Source organism: Callospermophilus lateralis, unplaced genomic scaffold (assembly GCF_048772815.1).
Source record: "Callospermophilus lateralis isolate mCalLat2 unplaced genomic scaffold, mCalLat2.hap1 Scaffold_63, whole genome shotgun sequence".
NCBI classification, from domain to species: domain Eukaryota; kingdom Metazoa; phylum Chordata; class Mammalia; order Rodentia; family Sciuridae; genus Callospermophilus; species Callospermophilus lateralis.
Window position 1 is genome coordinate 11,933,431 of NW_027514713.1, and position 18,296 is coordinate 11,951,726.

General features: G+C 43.4%; 1 pseudogene; it reads right to left on the bottom strand.

Moving 5' to 3' along the window:
- Positions 1 to 760: 760 nt before the first annotated feature.
- On the bottom strand, positions 761 to 1,850 carry LOC143389580 (atypical chemokine receptor 3-like; annotated as a pseudogene).
- Between the last annotated feature and the right edge of the window lie 16,446 nt (positions 1,851 to 18,296).

Here is an 18,296-nt window from a genome sequence, read left to right on the forward strand (position 1 = left end):
ACTGTGTGTGCCAGGTGTGTCCACATAGCAACATCATGAATGCTACCTCAATGTTGGGCACACTTTCCGGAATAAACTTTTAGGAAACAATGTTCTTTATTAAAGAAACAACTTACAGACTAAGAGAACTCTGTTCATTGTATGCACAGGTTTGTAGCCTGTAACAGTCTTTTGTTTTAAATGTAACTCTGCAAAACTATTAATGTTCCAAACAGCATTATGAAGCCATTTTTGTTCCATATCCTGTGCAAATACAACCCATTAAAGATCTATAAAACTTTTATAAAGAACATATCTCAGTGAAGAATGGTATACAGTTATATATATGCATATACATGTATATAAATACATAACTTTAAATTAGTTAAAAATGACACCCTTAGTAAAACTAAAGTCAAACTAATCTTAAAACTAAAGCAATCTGAGTATGTCAGGATTATACCTCCTTTGCAATATTTAAAATACATTTAACTTTCCAATACTTTTTATGCAGTATGCCAATAGTGAGAAAATGAAGACTTAAATACAATTCAACATATAAAAATTTCAGGAAGAGCAGAAGGTTCTATTGTATAGATGTCCAGTCAAGTGTTTCCTGAAGCTGACTTTGACACACAGCACTGGACAGAGATGAAGATGCACAATGTCACACCTTCTCCTCTTCATGTCACTTGGGCATCAAACCCAAAGCTCCCTTGCTCTCTTATGAAGACCATAAGCCATGTTCACAAGCTCCATGATGTGGCCTCTGCACAGCAGGTCATTTGGAGTTTTGCTCCAGCACCAAGTACTCTGTCACTGACACTCTGGAGGTGTTGGTGAGCTGGGTGAGGCCTGTTTGGGCATAATACTGGAAGGTGAAGGCCTTCATCAGCTTGTATCTGTACTTGTGGTTGATGAAGCTGTAGAGCACAGGATTGATGCAGAAGTGCACCAGGGACAGGCACTATGTGACATGTACTGCTGTGAAGAGCGTGTTCTCCAGCTGGCAGGTGAAGGGGAGGTAGTGCAGGATGGAGAAGATGTCCAGCAGCACTGACACGTGGTAGGGGAGACAGCACACAAGGAATATCACCACATAGGAAAAGATGATCTTCCGGATACTCTGATTCTCCTGATCACCAGAGGCTGAGATGGCCCTGGAGAGCAGGAAGTAGAAGACAGTGATGATGGAGAAGGGGACAGTGAAGTCCAAGACAACAGAGACAAGCTCCATGCCAATCAGCCACTCCTTAATGCTGTGCTCAGGATAGAACAACCAGCAGGAGGTCTCGTTGTTGGGAGCAGACACCACGGTCTCCAAGGTGTCGGGCAGAGACATGCACAAGGCCAGCAGCCACACCAGAATGCACACGATGTGGTGCGCCATCTTCTTCCTGTGGCTGGAGGTGCTGGTGAAGTAGGTGATGGAGAGGTAGCGGTCGATGCTTATGCACGTGAGGAAGAAGATGCTGCCAAAGAGGTTGACAGAGAAGATAAGGTGCGTGACCTTGCAGGTAAGCTCGCCCAAGGCCCATGTGCCACTGGTTGTCCTGCACCAGGCTGACCACATAAATGGGGATGGTGATGACCACCCACAGGTCCGTGATGTCAAGGTTCAAGATGTAGCAGTGGGTATCATAGCCTGTGGTCTTGGCCTGGATGTTCACCCAGACCACCGAAGAATTGGCAATCATGCCAATCACGAAGATGAAAATGTAAATGAAGGAAAGTGTGTAGAGCAGGAGGCTTTTGTGGGGCATGGTGGGGCACTGCACTGTGTTGATCAGGATGCAGTCACTGCTGTTGCATGGCCAGCTGCTGTCAGAAAAGTTTCCTGGCTCTGTGTAGTCAAAGAGATGCAGATCCATGGTAGGGGGAGTGAGAAGGACCTACAGCAACCCAGAGAGATGGGAGAGAGAAATCACTCATCAGAGAACCTCAACTTCCAGTCAAAACACTTTTCTGGGGTCCTAATAAGACCCAGAAATTTTGCCCAAGTTCTGAGGTGTCTCATAAAGAAAGGAGAAAAGAAATCAATCACACGAGAACTGCGTCACATAAACAAACAGCCAGAGTATCGATGACACAGTGTCCAAAGACAGACACAATGTTGGTTTTCTATCCTTCATTGTCTGTCTTCTCCAGATTCCATCACCCTGGCTGTGCCCAGAGTGTGAAATCAACATGGTACAGGGCCAAAGAAACATCAGGCTGCTGAGATTGGCCACAGCAGTGCTGGAGGCCTGCTCCTTCTCAACAGGGAATCGTGATTCCCCCACGAATGGCAGGTTGGTCTACCCCTGGAATGCTGAATTATAAGCATGCCACTTCAGTGTTTGGATGAGAGTATTTAAAATTCTCAACACAATTTGCATTTTAAACATGACTTAGCACTTATAACCTTTCTGGAAACCTCATGTTCAAACCTAGATCATTAGCAAATTCACTTAAACCAATAGGCCACTTGGAGCTTGGCCAGCATGTGTGCGATGCCCCATAGTCCAAATGCACTCCAAAACCACAGGCTGGGGGCTGTCTGTGCCACATCAGCTTTGGGCAACCAACCAGCTGCCTCAGGCCCTGGCCTTTGCATAGTTTTCCATTTCTTTCTTTATTCAACTGCTTCAGGAACAAAGTGTGCCTAGACCCAAAGCACAGAGGTCACTGCCTACTGTCTTTCTGGAGGGATGATGATCTGCCAGCTTCTACCTGCTAACCCAACCTTAGGCCAGCAAGCCCCATGATCAGCTTCTCATAGCCAGCAAGTGTTCGGTCAAAGGTAGCCTCAGATCTAGAGTGACTTTCCTCAGATTCTGTGAGAGCTGCCAGGAGCTATCCTTGAGTGTCCTTGTGTACCTTGATAGCCCTGAAGTCCTTCCAGGATGTGGTACCCACTCAAACCTCACTGCATGCTGTGGGGAGTGATAGACAGGGACACCAGACCTGATTTGTCCCCTCTATGTAGGGGGCAGTTCTGTCACTTGCCACAGGTGGTGACTAGCTGAAATTCAGGCTACCATGGGTTACTCAAAGTGACTCCATGTTACACATAGCAACTTCTGCAGGATCCAGGACAAGATTCAGTGTGTGCCAGGTGGCCTTGCCAACTGTTTCAGAAACCAAAGCAGGAACATTCCAAGGTTGGAATTATGGCTCCTCCACCCAATAGTGTCCAACATAAGATGTATTGGTTATCCTGATTGTGTCTGCTGCACTAGGACAGCTTCACCCACCTCAGCATTACCTTAGGAACAAAGGGCCTATCCCCAAATATGTAGGGGAATACATATTACTTAATGACCTGTCACCTGCAACTGTCCAGGAGAAGCAATCAGCTTCTCCTCTTTAGCAGAAATGCAAAACCTCATCTTGGTTCTTCTCCACTTGAGAAACTGGCTTTTACTGTTGCATAACCTCCACCCCCAAAGAGGGCCCAGGAGCCCACAGAGGACATGCAGCTGAATCAGGCCCTCCTTAGGAAAGCAGGGAACAGAGTCCCTAACTATGGAGGACACCTGCTGCTTACCTCCACAGCCTCAAAATTTAACAGGTGGCCCACACCTGAATCCCAACCAGGGAGACTATGAGAGGCCTGGCAGCTCCCTCTGTGGGAGGTAGGGGATGGAGGTGGTTGTAGGATCCCCTCCTGGTGGTCCAACCCAGGCTCTATGTGCAGATAGAAGGCCTGAGCATCCCAGGGTAGTGATATACCCTCTGCTCTACAACCACATCAACAGCCCAGCAGCCAGGAAGTCCCCACAGCCCAGTGACCTTCAGTGTTTGGAAGCTGACATTCAGGCACATGAGCCCACTCACAGGGGGCAACATGGAAACAGGACAAACAAACCCTCATCATCAGATGTCCTGTCCTAAGACAGATTCAAGGATTCCAAAAGGATATCTGCCTAGCAAGGCTGTGGAGGGTGATGCTAGAAGATGGGCTTCTGGCCTCCCGGACTGGCCTCAGTTTATCCAGCCAGCCCCAAGCTGTACTGAAGATACTCCTGCCACCTCCCCTAGGACAAAAAGTTTCTGCGCAGACCCTCACCCTGCACTTGTGAACCCAGATGGATGCTGCCGCTGCTCTTTCACATGGCTCCAGTGCAGAGGCCCCTGGTAGCAGCCCTGCTTCTTCCTTCCCATTTCCTTAAAATGAAACACATTTGCAGTTTGACTTAGTTTAAGGTATTATTTCTCCCCCAAATCTCATCTGCTCTCATAGTCACTGGAAGTAGAGGAGCCCCACAGGCATGGAAACCCAAGAATGCTCTGTTGGAGGTGGCTGTGGCAATTCTCTGCCCTACTGGCATAGCCTGGGTACTTGGCAGGGACAGAATTAAATCCTAGAGCTCAAAGAAATGAAGAACCCTGAGCCTTTGATAGCCTGCACTAGGATTTTAACCCATGTGCCACTCCCTCACACCTGGGATGCTTTTCTGGCCTGACCTCCCTTTCCTGCCAGGGCATGCACACTGTGGCCCTGGTGCAGTCCAATGAGAATGGTCCCAGACAAGGGCAAGGGCACAGAATAAGAGAAACCTCCTCCTGGGGCTGAGCAATGTCCTTCTAGGCCCCTCCAGTTTCCCCCAAATCAATTCTGACACATCCCTTGCACCTGGCAGCTGGGAACCTCCAGTATCCTCCAGGCCAGAGTAGACTTGGACAATGGGAAGACTCAGGGACTCTGATCCAGCCCTGTTGCTTCTGCCTCTGCCCTCTGGGCCTGGAGTCTCACAGTATTTCTGGGACAGGCGGGCCACCCTGCAGTCTCACCCTTCACCACCATGGGAGATGTGGAACAGAGACACAGCTGTTATTGTCCAAGATTGAAGCAAGCAATGTGTGAATGTGTGTGTGCACAGGGAGAGAGTGAGTGAAGTGAAGGAGAGAGCATGAGAGAGAGCAAACACACATGCTATGTATGTCCTCATCAATGGAATGTAAAAGACTCTTTTTAAAAATTTTTTAAGAGAGAGAGAGAGAGAGAGAGAGAGAGAGAGAGAGAGAGAGAGACAGAGAAATTTTTAATATTTATTTTTTAGTTTACGGTGAACACAACATTTTTATTTTATTTGTATGTGGTGCTGAGGATCGAACCCAGTGCCCCGTGCATGCCAGGCCAGTGCGCTACTGCTTGAGCCACATACCCAGCCCTAAAAGACTCTTTATTGATTATATATTGTAGCAGAAATCCCAGAATGTCAAAACTATTATTACAGAGGAAAAATAGGGGATTAAAAATTTATTTGATTAGCTTTTCTCTTCCTTTGCCTTCACCCCTCTCCTAGTTCTGAAGTGACCCTTTAGAATCTATATTAATCAGATTTTTTGAGAAAAAATCATCTTAAAAGGAGGAAAGATTTGTTTCTGCTTTGTTTCAGCCCATGGTGGCTGGGATCTGTTGCTTGGGGCTTGTGGCAAGACAGAATATCATGGCAAAGAGAATGTAGTAGAACCAAACTGCTCATTTCATGGCTGCCAGGAAAGAGAGAGAAAGGGAAGGGTTGGAGTTGGGTCCAAGTATAACCTTCAAGGACACAAACCCTATTACTTCACTTCCTTCAACTAGGCCCTCCTCCTACAGGGTCCACCTCCTGGAAGTAGTGCCATCAGCTGGGACCAAGCCTTCAGGATATGACACTTTTGAAGGACAATGGAGATCAAACCATAATAAAATCCTGTAAGGATTATAGCCTAAAAACCATTTGAAAACTCAATTCCACAATATTTTTATAGTATCCTACAATATGTTCATGTTCTGCTTTACATTATTATAGAGCAAGAAGGGGATGGGCATAGAGCTCTGTAATAGATTACTTGCCTAGCATGCTTAAGGTCCTGGGTTCCATCCCTAGTGCTACAAAAAGAAACAAGGAAAGGTCAGTGCTTCATGAGGTAGTTGTTTAAATCTGAACAACTCCAGACATTAATGATCCTAATACTACCTAATGAAGTAAAGAGAACAAGTGTCTTCCATGTGGAAACCCTTCAAATGCTTGAAGTCAACTATGTTATCTCATTTCAGCCTTCTTGAAGTTGATATTTTAACTCATTCAAAAATCATTTTCGTACACCTACCATACACACTATGTAATATTAGTGTCTGATATGATTTTTATAATGCAATCCTGGCAGGATTTATAATCACTGAAATATCTGTTTTGAAAAAAAATGGATGTTTTCCTTCTTTTTTTAAATACTCTTTAAAAACTTAAAAAATTACTGGAATTATCTGTTTCTTAAATACTTGGTAGGTTTCTCCATGAAACTGTCTTTTTTTTTTAAATGCTACTAGACATTTTTCTACTCTTATTTTATGGAAAGTTGTACATTTAGATTATACACACACACACACACACACACACATACACACACATAAGTCATAGAACCAACAGTATTCATGAAGGGTTCATTCATAATCCCACCAGTTTGTCTTTAATTTTTGTCTTCTGGCAATACCAGAAATTTCCTAATGGCCAAAAAGTTAATTCTTTGTGCATAATTCTCAGTGCCTTCCAGTTTCATCTTTTAACACTGCCTATCTTAATCTCTGTACTTCAACAATCAACTGCCTATAATTTATGTCACTCTTTGTCTTCTTTTATGCTTTTGTGCCTTTTATTCACATTGTTTTATTTGCCAGAATTGCCTTGTATGTATATATCATCACACTGTGCTATGTTGTCCTTTTTCAATATTAGGAGCATCTTTTCCAGATCACCTTATTTGATTTGGATTAGTTATCCCTCCTCTTCTCTTAGAATAATGATTTATAGCAAGCGATTTCTAATGCAGGGTCCTCAAAATCATGCCTCCCTGCTGACAAAAAAAATCATTCTCTCCAATTTCCTACTATCATGAAAGCTACAAACTGTTTTGGTTGATTTGAACTTTTATCTCTTTCAGTGCCTAGGGGACTGAATGAGGTATTCCTCATGTCTAAGCCCATTGTATTATTTATTTTGTTGTTTTTTGTTTGTTTGAACCACATCCCCATTTATTTTATGTTGAGACAGGATCACACTAAGTTGCTGGGGTTGGCCTAGAACTTGTCTCAGTCTCTAGAGAGTCTGGGATTAAAGCCAATCAGTACTTAACCCACTTTTTTATTATTAATTTGACACTGAAACTTAGTTCACAAATCTGGCTAAGTTAAGGAGGTAACCTTGATGAATTTTCCCTTCTTGATGCTCATTCAGAGGCACTGAATGTCACCTATTCCCAGGAGACAGAATCCCATCTTCCTCATGCTTCCCAAGTTGTTGCCTGTCCCTTAGCAGGGGACAGGAAAGTCATTTAACTAGTTACTTCATTTTGATTATTTTTGTTATGTTTATCTTCATCACCAAAAATACATAAGCTACCAGTGTTTTCTATATGAACACAGTAGCAGTAGATCTATTTTATTAACAGAACAGAATGGCAACCTTCCTTGCTGCAAACATAGCTGACAATCTATCATAACCATTTGAATGCCTCTATTTGAGTTCATGGCATGAATCACAAAATAGTAACTAGTAAGGAAAATATTTTTCAGTTTGAGATTTCCGTCGAGAAGAGCTTCACCGAGCATCCTTCCCCCTTACGTACCACACAGATGGCCAAGTTCTGATTCATCCTGCACAGCCTGGCTTCAACAGAACCATAAATATTAGCATGTACTTACACATGAGATTTTGGCCTGAACATTGTATGCCAGTGATATTATGCAACATCCAACAATAACAATCCACATAGGAATTCCAACATTCTATTCAAGCAAAATATTTGGCATTAAATTTAGAGCACGTTTACAATTTCTACATAATGATATGGCTCATATGTGTTTTACTCTGAGAATAAAACATCCATGGCTTACAGTTTTCATTTCTTTTCACCTTTAATAGAAGAGTTTATCAATTTCACATTGAAAGGCAGTACTTTTTATTTATTTTATGAAATTCTTCGTACTTACCAAAGTGCTGCTTTGACAATTACCAAAAGCATACAGTGGTTTGGGACAAAGTCAGTGACCCAGAAATTCATGCTCATAAAGTTCAAGATGCCGGTTCTCTGCCCACAAGCTGAACTCAGAGTCCGCCCAGCCTGCACCTACCCTAAGCTACCCAGGTAGGGACCCTGGTCTGTGCACACCTAAGCCCACCAAGGAGGCACTCCAGGCCTGCGCCCAACCGGCCCCTGCAGTACCTGTGTCCATGCCCATGCCCATTCCCACATACCTTGACCTGGAACAGGTACAGCTGGAACACCAGGAGCCGGGGTCCTGGGTGCCCACGTGGGCAGAGACCCAGCAGCTGCCACTTGGTGGGAAAGATCTCAGCCAGGCAGTGACACGGGTTGAGGTTCAGCAGCCTGGGCCTCAGAAACGGCCTAGAGAAGTTGGGGAAAATGCTTAGCTCAACCCACGCCACCTGCACTGGTAGCTGCTCTCACCTTAGGCTGGAAAGAAAGATCGCTTGCCCACACTCCTGCCTCCAGGTGGGGCCTCCACTCCCGCCTGAGGAGGATTAGCAGAGAGAGGCGGCTTAGCGCTGGACACGCCCCCTCGTGCAAGGCTATTTTCAAACTCACCAGGCCCGCCCGCCTGCAATTTCCCTGTCTCCCGCGCTGGCTGCGACCCCTGTGGACCTGCGACAGATACTGCAGAACGCTTGGTCTGGGTACTCGCTCTGTGGCTAGGCTCCAGCGTGTTGAATCCCTGGTACAAAAACAAAAGAAAAGAAAAGTCTACCATGTGACTTATTGTTACATTATAATTTTTATTTTGTGATATGGCCTCACTATGCTGTTCATGTTGGCTCTGAACCTAGCTCAGCCTTCTCAGTCACTGGGATTACAGATGTAAGGCACCAAGAAAAGGATGTAGGTTCATTTCAGGATATGTTGGTTAATGTTAGACTCTCTAAAGTCAATTATGTGTGCTAAATATTTGAGAGTGACCACTCCAAGAACAGAAATATTTGTATACATTTGTTTAAATGTAGCCAAATGATATTCCATTGAGTAGAATCTCAGTAATGAGAATATGTGCTAGATAGAATATACAAAACATGGATGAGAAGGGGCAGCTCCATTGTCGGTTAAGCCCTGAAAAGGAGAAAGAAAAATGGGCTGGAAGAACATCAGGCTGTGTGAAAAACTGTAATTCTTTAAAATATTCATAATTGTTTAACTTGGTGTCATGTCATGCATGCCTACATGTATGAAATATCTGGTGCTTAGAAGTTTTTTAAAAATAATTAATTTGAATAGTTTAAAATGTAAGTGGTTATCATAATGTGAACAAAGGAGCCACAACCCAAGAAAGGACTAAAATTTACTAGGACAATTCCTGTAGCACTGACCCACAGGAAGCCTGGGGATTAAGGGCAAGGAGGACAGCATTTTGTCTGGGGTGGTAAGGATGGAGAATATACATTGGAGGAATATGGCCTGCACCAATACTGGAAGATGTTTGATAGAAGAGCAAGGAGCAAGCACCACGCCACACCACCTAGATTCAAGGGTGGGCATTTCACAATGGCATATGGCTGGGTGTGGCTAGAAAGTGCTGCAGAGTAGATTACGAACTTGGCTGACAAGCCCTGGGAAGAGCCCCAGTGCTGTGCTCAGTAATCTTGAACGGGGCACATTTCTGGAGTGCTCACCCTATGCCAGGAGGCAGGCAGTGGCCTGCACATGCATTCTATCTCTTATTTTCCCAGTAGTCCTTTGACATGGCCACTGTCACTCCAATATCACAAGCAAGAACACTAAAGCTATGAGAAAATGGGTGTTATAAATCCCACAGCACCCAACAAACAATAACAGGCAGAGTTCTTATGTAGGAGTCTCAGATAACACTACTTTCACAGAGTGTGACCTGCAGGTGATGTGCAGAAGTGAAACAGGAGAGCCACAGGCAGACTTGTCACACACAAAGCCCTGTTCAAGCCTTATTGCTGAGTATTTCTGCAAGGAAATAAAGGAGATACACTTCAAAATCAAGAGTATCACAGAGGTTGCTGGACACCAGAGCAAAAGGGTGGATGTCTTTACTTTTTCAAAGGCAATACTTGTTCTATTACATGTAAAGCTTAGAGATAAGACTGGCAGAATTATAGGAAATATATGTAAATAAATTTGTCCTGATTAAAATTTCAACAAAAGAAACTTAGACTACTGACATAGGATTAAATGAGGTCCATATAGACTGTTTTACTTAAATATATAGCCCGCATAGCAATTAAACAAGTTAGTCACAAAAGTTCCTAGTTTGTTCTTCTCAAGTGATAGTCAAACCAGGTGACAATTTTTTTTAAATATGAAGAGATGAGATATAAAGTATGCAATAAAAATGAGAAGAATCAGTATGAACAAGAGAATGTACTGCATTAAAAGACAGCTTTTCCAGGTGAGCATTAGCACATTTTTCACTTCATGGCAACATGTCTATTGCATTTAAGTTCTGCTGAGAAGAACCACAGATACATAACACATTCGAGGTTTGCAACAGGATCTCTGAGCTGACAAATGTCACCTATTACTCAATATTAGAATTTTCAATTAGCAAAACATATGAATTATAAATGGGAAGAAAAGTCAAAGGATAAGTTCAGGCTCCAAATTTTACTACTAATTCAATTAAAAGAATTATAAGAAGTAAAGCATTTTAAGAAAGTTTCCAATTTCTTATAATTAAACTTAAACTGATTGCTTTTCACTCCAAAGGTAAGTAAATTTCATCTTCTAAGACTAAAAAGTGATTTTGATTGCCTTCTAGGCCTCATACTCCTTGACCTCCATGCAGTACTTAACAGTGTGAACCAACGTTTTGTTTTTGCAGTACTGGGGATTTAATCCAGGATTTTACACATGCTAGGTAGGCACTCTATCACTCACACACATAACTAGTCACAACAGGTACTTTTAAAATCTCCTTTTTTCCTAAATGCAGAAATGACATAATTATTTATCTTGCCTTCTAGTTCAGACTTTATTTTGCCCTGTACTGATGCTGTAACTCTTCCTCTGTATCCTAAATGTTAAACCTCATTCTTATCTTCCATAAAGATTCACTCTTATCCTGATTGTCATTTGAAAGTCCTCCTTACATGTTTGGAAAGGGCATTGTCAATTTAATACTCAAAACACCCCTCTGCATGTCAGGTGTTTTTCCCTGTGTCTCCCCTCTCTAATAGACAGTCTTCCCTCTATAGGACACAGCCTCTGCTGAAGAGATTATTTTCACAAAGGGTGATTTTTTTTCCATGTAAAAACAATGGGGTCAGCAATGGATCAGACAAGTGCTTTCAAAAGGGTCTGAGTAACATCACCTTAAAAGTAAGATAAAAATATAGATGAAAAACTCTTCAAACATTTATGTACTTACTCCAAAACCAAAAACTACTAGCCCCAGGAGAGGCACAGTGGCACACACCTGTAATTCCAGGAGCCTAGGAAGCTGAGTCAGGCAGATTGCAAGCTCAAAATGAGCCTCAGCAACTTAGTGAGACCCTATCTCTAAAGAAAAAAAAAATGTAAAAAGGGCTAGTGAGGTGGCTCAGTGCATAATCAACTCTGGGTTCAATCCCTAGCACCAAAAAAAGTCACAAAAGCATTTCCCTAGGTCATATGCAGCTCTAGATAATGTAATGATGACTTTAGTTGTGGAGTATTGCATTTGAGATATGGTAGGTTGAATCAGACCCAAGGTTAAATATGAGAAAACTTGTGAATCCATTTGTTTAGTAATGATAGCACCATAGAACTGATGAAGTTACACGGTAGAAAAGGTCACAGGTGGAACCTGGAGAACATCTACACATATGTGGCAGAAAAGAAAAGGAAAAATCAAACTTGGCTAGTTAATGTCATCTTACACATTAATTCACTCAAAAAGCTCAGCTCTAACTGGTTGAGCATGCAATGTCCTGAAGTCTCTAAGAAAGACAATCTGTGGTCTGAAGGAGTTTATTTATGTTTAACACTAGACAGAAGCTTCCAAGTACTACAACAAAGATTTAGAAAAATGCTATAAGACATAAGAGGTTATTCTAGCTGGGAGAAATAGTGAAAACCTGTGAAGGAGAAAGCATCTTCCTGTTCCTTCAAAGGGAGAAAAGTTATAAGCAAAGGAAAGATAACAGAATAAGAGTAAATAATAACCAGTAACAGTGTGGTGGGGTTTTTACATTATTTAAGCCAATCCTAGCAACTACTGTCATTCAAAAAAAAAAAAAAAAAAAAAAAAAAAAAGAAAGGAAAGGGATAATTTAAAAGGCCATGTGGTGCAGGCGTGCAGACCAGCAAGTGGTTGTGGAACGCAGGATGGCACTCTTCTTTAACCGCCTGTGGACCTGTTTTCCCTTATGTGAAAATCTAAACACATTGAGCACTCACATCAATATTAAGATTTTCAGTTGAAGATAAAAGATCATTTGGAATGGGCACATACCTCTTGTATTTAGAGTTTCCCATTATGGAATTTAATTGTTAAATACAGTGTTAAGTACTGTAAAATATTCAAGTGCCAGTTATCAGGGTCAGTAAATGTTCTGGGTGAGCATTAAGTCTGCACTCTACAGCAATTCTTACAGGAAGAATTTCTTTTATCACTCCCAATACAATTGGGAGTGGTAAAAGAAAAACCAAGGATAAATGATTTTGTTTCAGGGATTTCATATTGAAAAGACTGCAGACCTTTTCTACAACAATCGTACTTCCAGAAAGGTGGACAAACATGAAACTATCCCTCTGTACAACTGTTCAAAGACAATTGGAACAACACAATACTGTGAACAACTTATCACCCAGGGATATACACAGATTGAGGCACTGCAGAAAGGGCTAGAGAACTTTACCTGCTAATGCCTGGGGACCAGTATCTCACGCAATTAAAGCTCACCATGTGGGCCCTCCCTACTCCACCGAGTATCCGAGCCTGCACCCAACCTAGGCCACCCGGGCAGCACCTGCGACCACCCTAGTCCAGGCCAGCAGCACCCCAACCTGTGCCCACCGTAGGCCACCCAGGCAGCACCCCGACCAGTGCCCACCCTAGGCCACCCTGGCAGCACCCATTCTGTGCCCATCCAAGCCCAATGAGGAGGCGCCCCATGTCTGTCTCCAGCTGAGACCACCATATCTGAGCCCAGAGCAGGCTCGCACCCTCCCAGCGGCGCCATCTCCACGGCCACGTACCTTGCCCTGGAACAAGTGGTGCTGGAGCGCCAGCCTTGCCCAACATCTGCAGCCACCAATGAGGGTCTTGGCTGCCACACAGGGCCCTGTGGGTCAGCACCAGGGTCGCAGCCAGCCCACCAGCTCAGGGGTCGCCACTCTGCCACTGACCACAGAGAGAAGAGCTCATCACTAGTGGTCCTTTCATCCTGTCCACTGCAGGTGAACATGATCCATGCTGCCAATTCTGAGGAACACACCATCCACATGGCTGCCCAACCACAGTCTGTCACCCTAAGCACTTCTTTTTGTTTTCCTGTCAGGTCACAATCTGCTCAGTCCTCAACCATTTGCAGGAATGTCACAGGAGGCATCTAAGTGCAAACACCACAGGTCTTAGGCAGATGTCCCTGTCCCACCTGGCAAGGAGCATGGCAGCACAGTTCCCTCTCCCCATCACACTTGAGGATATGATTGCTTGCCCACATCCACAGTGACCCAGCAAGTTTGAGACCATGCAAAGCTGTTCTTGGTGCTTTCTACTCTCTGTAGGTCAGGTGGAGTATGCCAACCTAGGATAGCTAAGGACAGGTGGGAAGCGTTTATCTGGGTGACCTCTCTGCTGTCCTCTTTGTCCTTTTGCTCCCTTGACAGTCTTCCTGAGTACTGCCACCATGGTGATTGTTGTTTGCATCTACTTCATGGTGTTTTAGATAATCCTGGGGGTGTTTCAGATCTGGGCTGCACATCAGTGAATCATGTGCGACCAGGACATAGGGAAGAAGAATGAGATGGACGGCGATGACTCTTCCTTGACCATCACCATGAGCTCCAGGAGATAGGAGCAGACATGGCCCCAGGCTACAGAACACTGCAGGGCAGGCTCCTCCATGTTCCGGTGCCTGTGCCTTATAACCACAAAACTCAGAGAGCTTGGATCCTCAAATCCATCGGGGGGTAATCTGAGGCTCAGTGAGGCCTTACTGAAATTCATACAAGCTAGTAAGTGTAAGTGCAGAGATGAGCTGGCTCCAGGCTGGTGCTCCTCCCACTCTATGCAGAGACAGTGCTCCAAGGAGGGAACTGAGCATCCCCATCCAGGAGCTCTCTGAATGCCTGGACTCTGTGGAGCGGCCACTCACAGTGAGGCCTAGGCCCCTATCTCTGGGCAGTCTCCCTCACTGGGGAGCATCTCCCTTCTGCTGCTGCTCCTAGGAGGTGGACACTGGATGACTTGGCCATGAGCTGGACTCTCACCTCCCTCTCTTTGCAGACCGACCAGGACCAGCACAGTGGTGAGGAGGAGGAAGAGGAAGAGCAGCATGAGTTTTGAGAGGAGGAGGAGGAGGAAGACATCACTACTGACCAGTGGGAGAGCTTCAAGGAGAAGGAGGTTGGCCCTGTCCAACCAGCATCAGCAGCTGAAGTGGGAAAACTCCACACTCAGCTACTGAGTGCAATCTGGAATCTTGCATCCCCACCTCAGAATGTCTGCTACCCATCTCCCAGCCAGTAGGTCCTCCATGTAGAAAATATCTTCAGCCAGCAGGTCTGCAGACTCCCATTGCTAATTATCCTTCCATGCCCAATGTGTGGGACTGTAGGCTCCCACCATTTGCCCACCCCTGCTGGATCTCTTTTCCCCAAAGCCAGGAGCTGACTTTTCCTCCCTGCCACCTCCTGCCAGCACAGGGGCTGCAGCACCCCACACTCCTGCCATCCAGTGAGTTGCCCACCTCTTGCACCTCCAGAATAGTTGGAGTGACTAGACTAGCTGACAAAGAGTAAAAATTAGTAATTATTTTTTCTTTCTTGAAGGTTTTCATTTTTTTCCAAACTAGTGCTTTTACAAGTGGTAAAAGGCGGTTAACATGTAGATAATCAACTGACTTTTTACTACTTGTTAAATACATTGGAATTGTCTGTGTCCTTTGTGCTAGTGTACTCAGAACTTGGAGGTGAAGTTCAGGGACAATGCTCCTGTTCCCTCCCTCTTGGGAAACCAGGAAGGGAGGCCTACTCACTCTGGTCTAGGCATGAGGCTATGTAGGATTTGGTGTTCTTTTTGGGACCAGAACAGTGTTTTGTGTTTGAAGTCTGGAAATGGGCCTTGTCTTTGGAATTCTGCCCACTTCTAGCGTTGTGTTTGGGATGGGAGCTGTGGGGTCCCTGGCCTCTCAGGACCAGCAGCTTCCTTTGATATCACCCAGGTCTTGTGTTCCTGTACTGAGGCTTCATAAATGTACATGTTCCTGCTGGGGACGTTCCCTGTGGATCATGGAAACTGACAGCTGTGGTGCAGATCACTTGACCAGTTTCCACTTTGTTTTGGAGATAACAGTAGTTTCCTAAAGGATCTGCACTTATAATGGAGAAAGAGTGCTAGAATGTTCCAAAAACAGTCTGTATCTACCTCACCGCAGACCCTGTGGGATGTCCTGCAGGATGCTCCTGCATTGAGGTCAGATCCTCACTCCAGTAGCCAGGATTCCTGCTGCTCTGATCCATGGGAAGGTGAAAGAGAAAAAGAAGTTGGGGCTATAGCCACACAGAACTTTGCTCTTCATGTACATGTCAGATGCTAGACTGTAAACCTGGGAGTCATCTTGCACACTGCCCCTGTGACCTCACTGCTAGTATTAAGGATGGCTGTGCTGTTCTGTGGCTGCCCATTCACATACAGTCTGTGTAGATGTTGTATAGACACTGGTAGAAGTTAACACAGAGAGGGTTACTCTATTTACTGGACACTTTATTATGAAAAATCCAGTAAAAATTAATAGAGCAGTTCTTCCCTTCAAGAAATTTGTAATCTGATAGAGGATTTGTAAATTAATATGCAAATTAATTTGATATGGATATATATATATATATATATATATATATATATATATATATATATCACTATGAGATACACACATACACACACACACACACACACACACACACACATATATATATATATAAAAAACAGTACTATGACAATGAAGCACAGAAATATTTTTAGATAACTAGTCTTTTTTATCTTGTAAAAGAAAAAAAAACATTTTAAAAAATTTAAAATGAACAGCATATATCCACAGATGTCCTCATATGGTCTGTAGTGCCTTGGTGTTCCTTCCCAGACCTCATATGGTCTGTAGTCCCTTAGTGTTCCCCTTCATGATGTACCATTCACCTCTCCTTCTTTGAACTCTACACCATTAATAAAGCACCAGTTAGCCTAAGATCCTCTCAGCTGTTTTCACTGATAATGATTGTCTCAAAAGTTCTATAGCTTGTTTCACCCTAAGAGGAATTAATATACTATGTTACCTAGTTAGTTGTCATGATTATTCTGACAGTCTAACCTGCAGTCTTGTGTGGGAGAGGGGCCATAGCCTACAATATTTTCCCCATTCCTGTGATCAAACACAGAGTCTTGATGCATGCCAACCAAGCGGTTTTATCAGAGTTAACAAGAGTTACAAATAAGAATAATTTATTTTAAATTTAAAAATGCTCAGGGAGAACTGATGCCTTTCACAAAGGTTTTACTTACCTTTTCTTCACCAGTGAACTTTTTGTAATTTTCTTGTTATTGATCTTTCTCCTCTTTCTTAGAATACAGATATCGTTGAAGATTGCTCTGTAATGGTTGATCAGGAGTGAACCCTCCAGTATACCTGTATGAGAATCAATTAGAGTGCTTATTAAAGTGCATACTTCAATACTCCTTTACCTGAACTATTTAGTTTTTTCCATTCATATCATTTTGTTCTTTTTGTCCTTTTGTCACACTGCTGGTCCATTCTTTTATCAACTTTGAAATCCTTCCTATTTTCTCTTTTTTTTGCATACAATTCTTAATTCACCTTTATAGCACCATTTATCGTATCTCTGTATATAAGGTATGTTAACACCAAATTCACATCTTCATACAAGTATTTTGTATAATAATGACCCTATCCTTTATGTTTTCTAAAACTGTAGTTAGTTGCAGATAGAGCAATTTTAGGGTGCTGGTTAGGAATATAGGCTGTATCGGATATGTGCTATTCATTTTAAATTTTTTTTTCTTTTACAAGATAAAAACAACTAGTTACCTAAAAATACTTCTGTGCTTCATTATCATAGTACTGTTTTACATATATATATATATATATATATATATATATATATATATATATATATATATATATATATCTCATAGTGCTGTTTTTATATATATCCATATAAAATTAATATGCATATGTGGATCTGGACTAAGTCTCACTTGATCAGGAGAGAGAGAGCTCTATAATTTCCATTTTGGTATTGCCTCTTAAATACCAATGTAATGCTACTCTCATGAGTTTGGAAATTCCCGGGGTGCACTGGGGGCTCCCCCCACCATATCCAGGTCAGAAGGGCCCCCCCCAGAGGTGGAAGTGCCCCCTCTGCCCTGGGTGCACTAAGGAGCTTCCCACCCACCCCGACACCCAGGTCCCAGGGGCCTCGCCCCTGGAGCAGGGAGTGTCCTCTCCCCTGGGTGCAGGGGGGGAGCGTCGACCCCGCCCACACCCAGGTCAGAGTGGCCTCCCCATTGGAGGGGGGGCATGCACTCTCCCCTGGATGCGGGGTGGGGGGAAGGAGCTCTCCCCCTGCCACAACCAGGTCAGAGGGGCCTCCCCCATGGAGGGGGGAGTGCCTTTCTAACCCTGGGTGCGCTGGGTAGCTCTCCCCTACAAACAGGTTAGAGGGGCCTACACCCTGGAGCAGGGAGTGCCCCTCTGCCCTGTAAATTAATATGCAATTAATTTTATATGGATATATATATATATATATATATATATATATATATATATATCACTATGAGATACACACACACACACACACACACACACACACACACACATATATATATATATAAAACAGTACTATGACAATGAAGCACAGAAATATTTTTAGATAACTAGTTTTTTTTTTTATCTTGTAAAAGAAAAAAAAACATTTTAAAAAATTTAAAATGAACAGCATATATCCACAGATGTCCTCATATGGTCTGTAGTGCCTTGGTGTTCCTTCCCAGACCTCATATGGTCTGTAGTCCCTTAGTGTTCCCCTTCATGATGTACCATTCACCTCTCCTTGTTTGAACTCTACCCCATTAATAAAGTGCCAGTTAGTCTAAG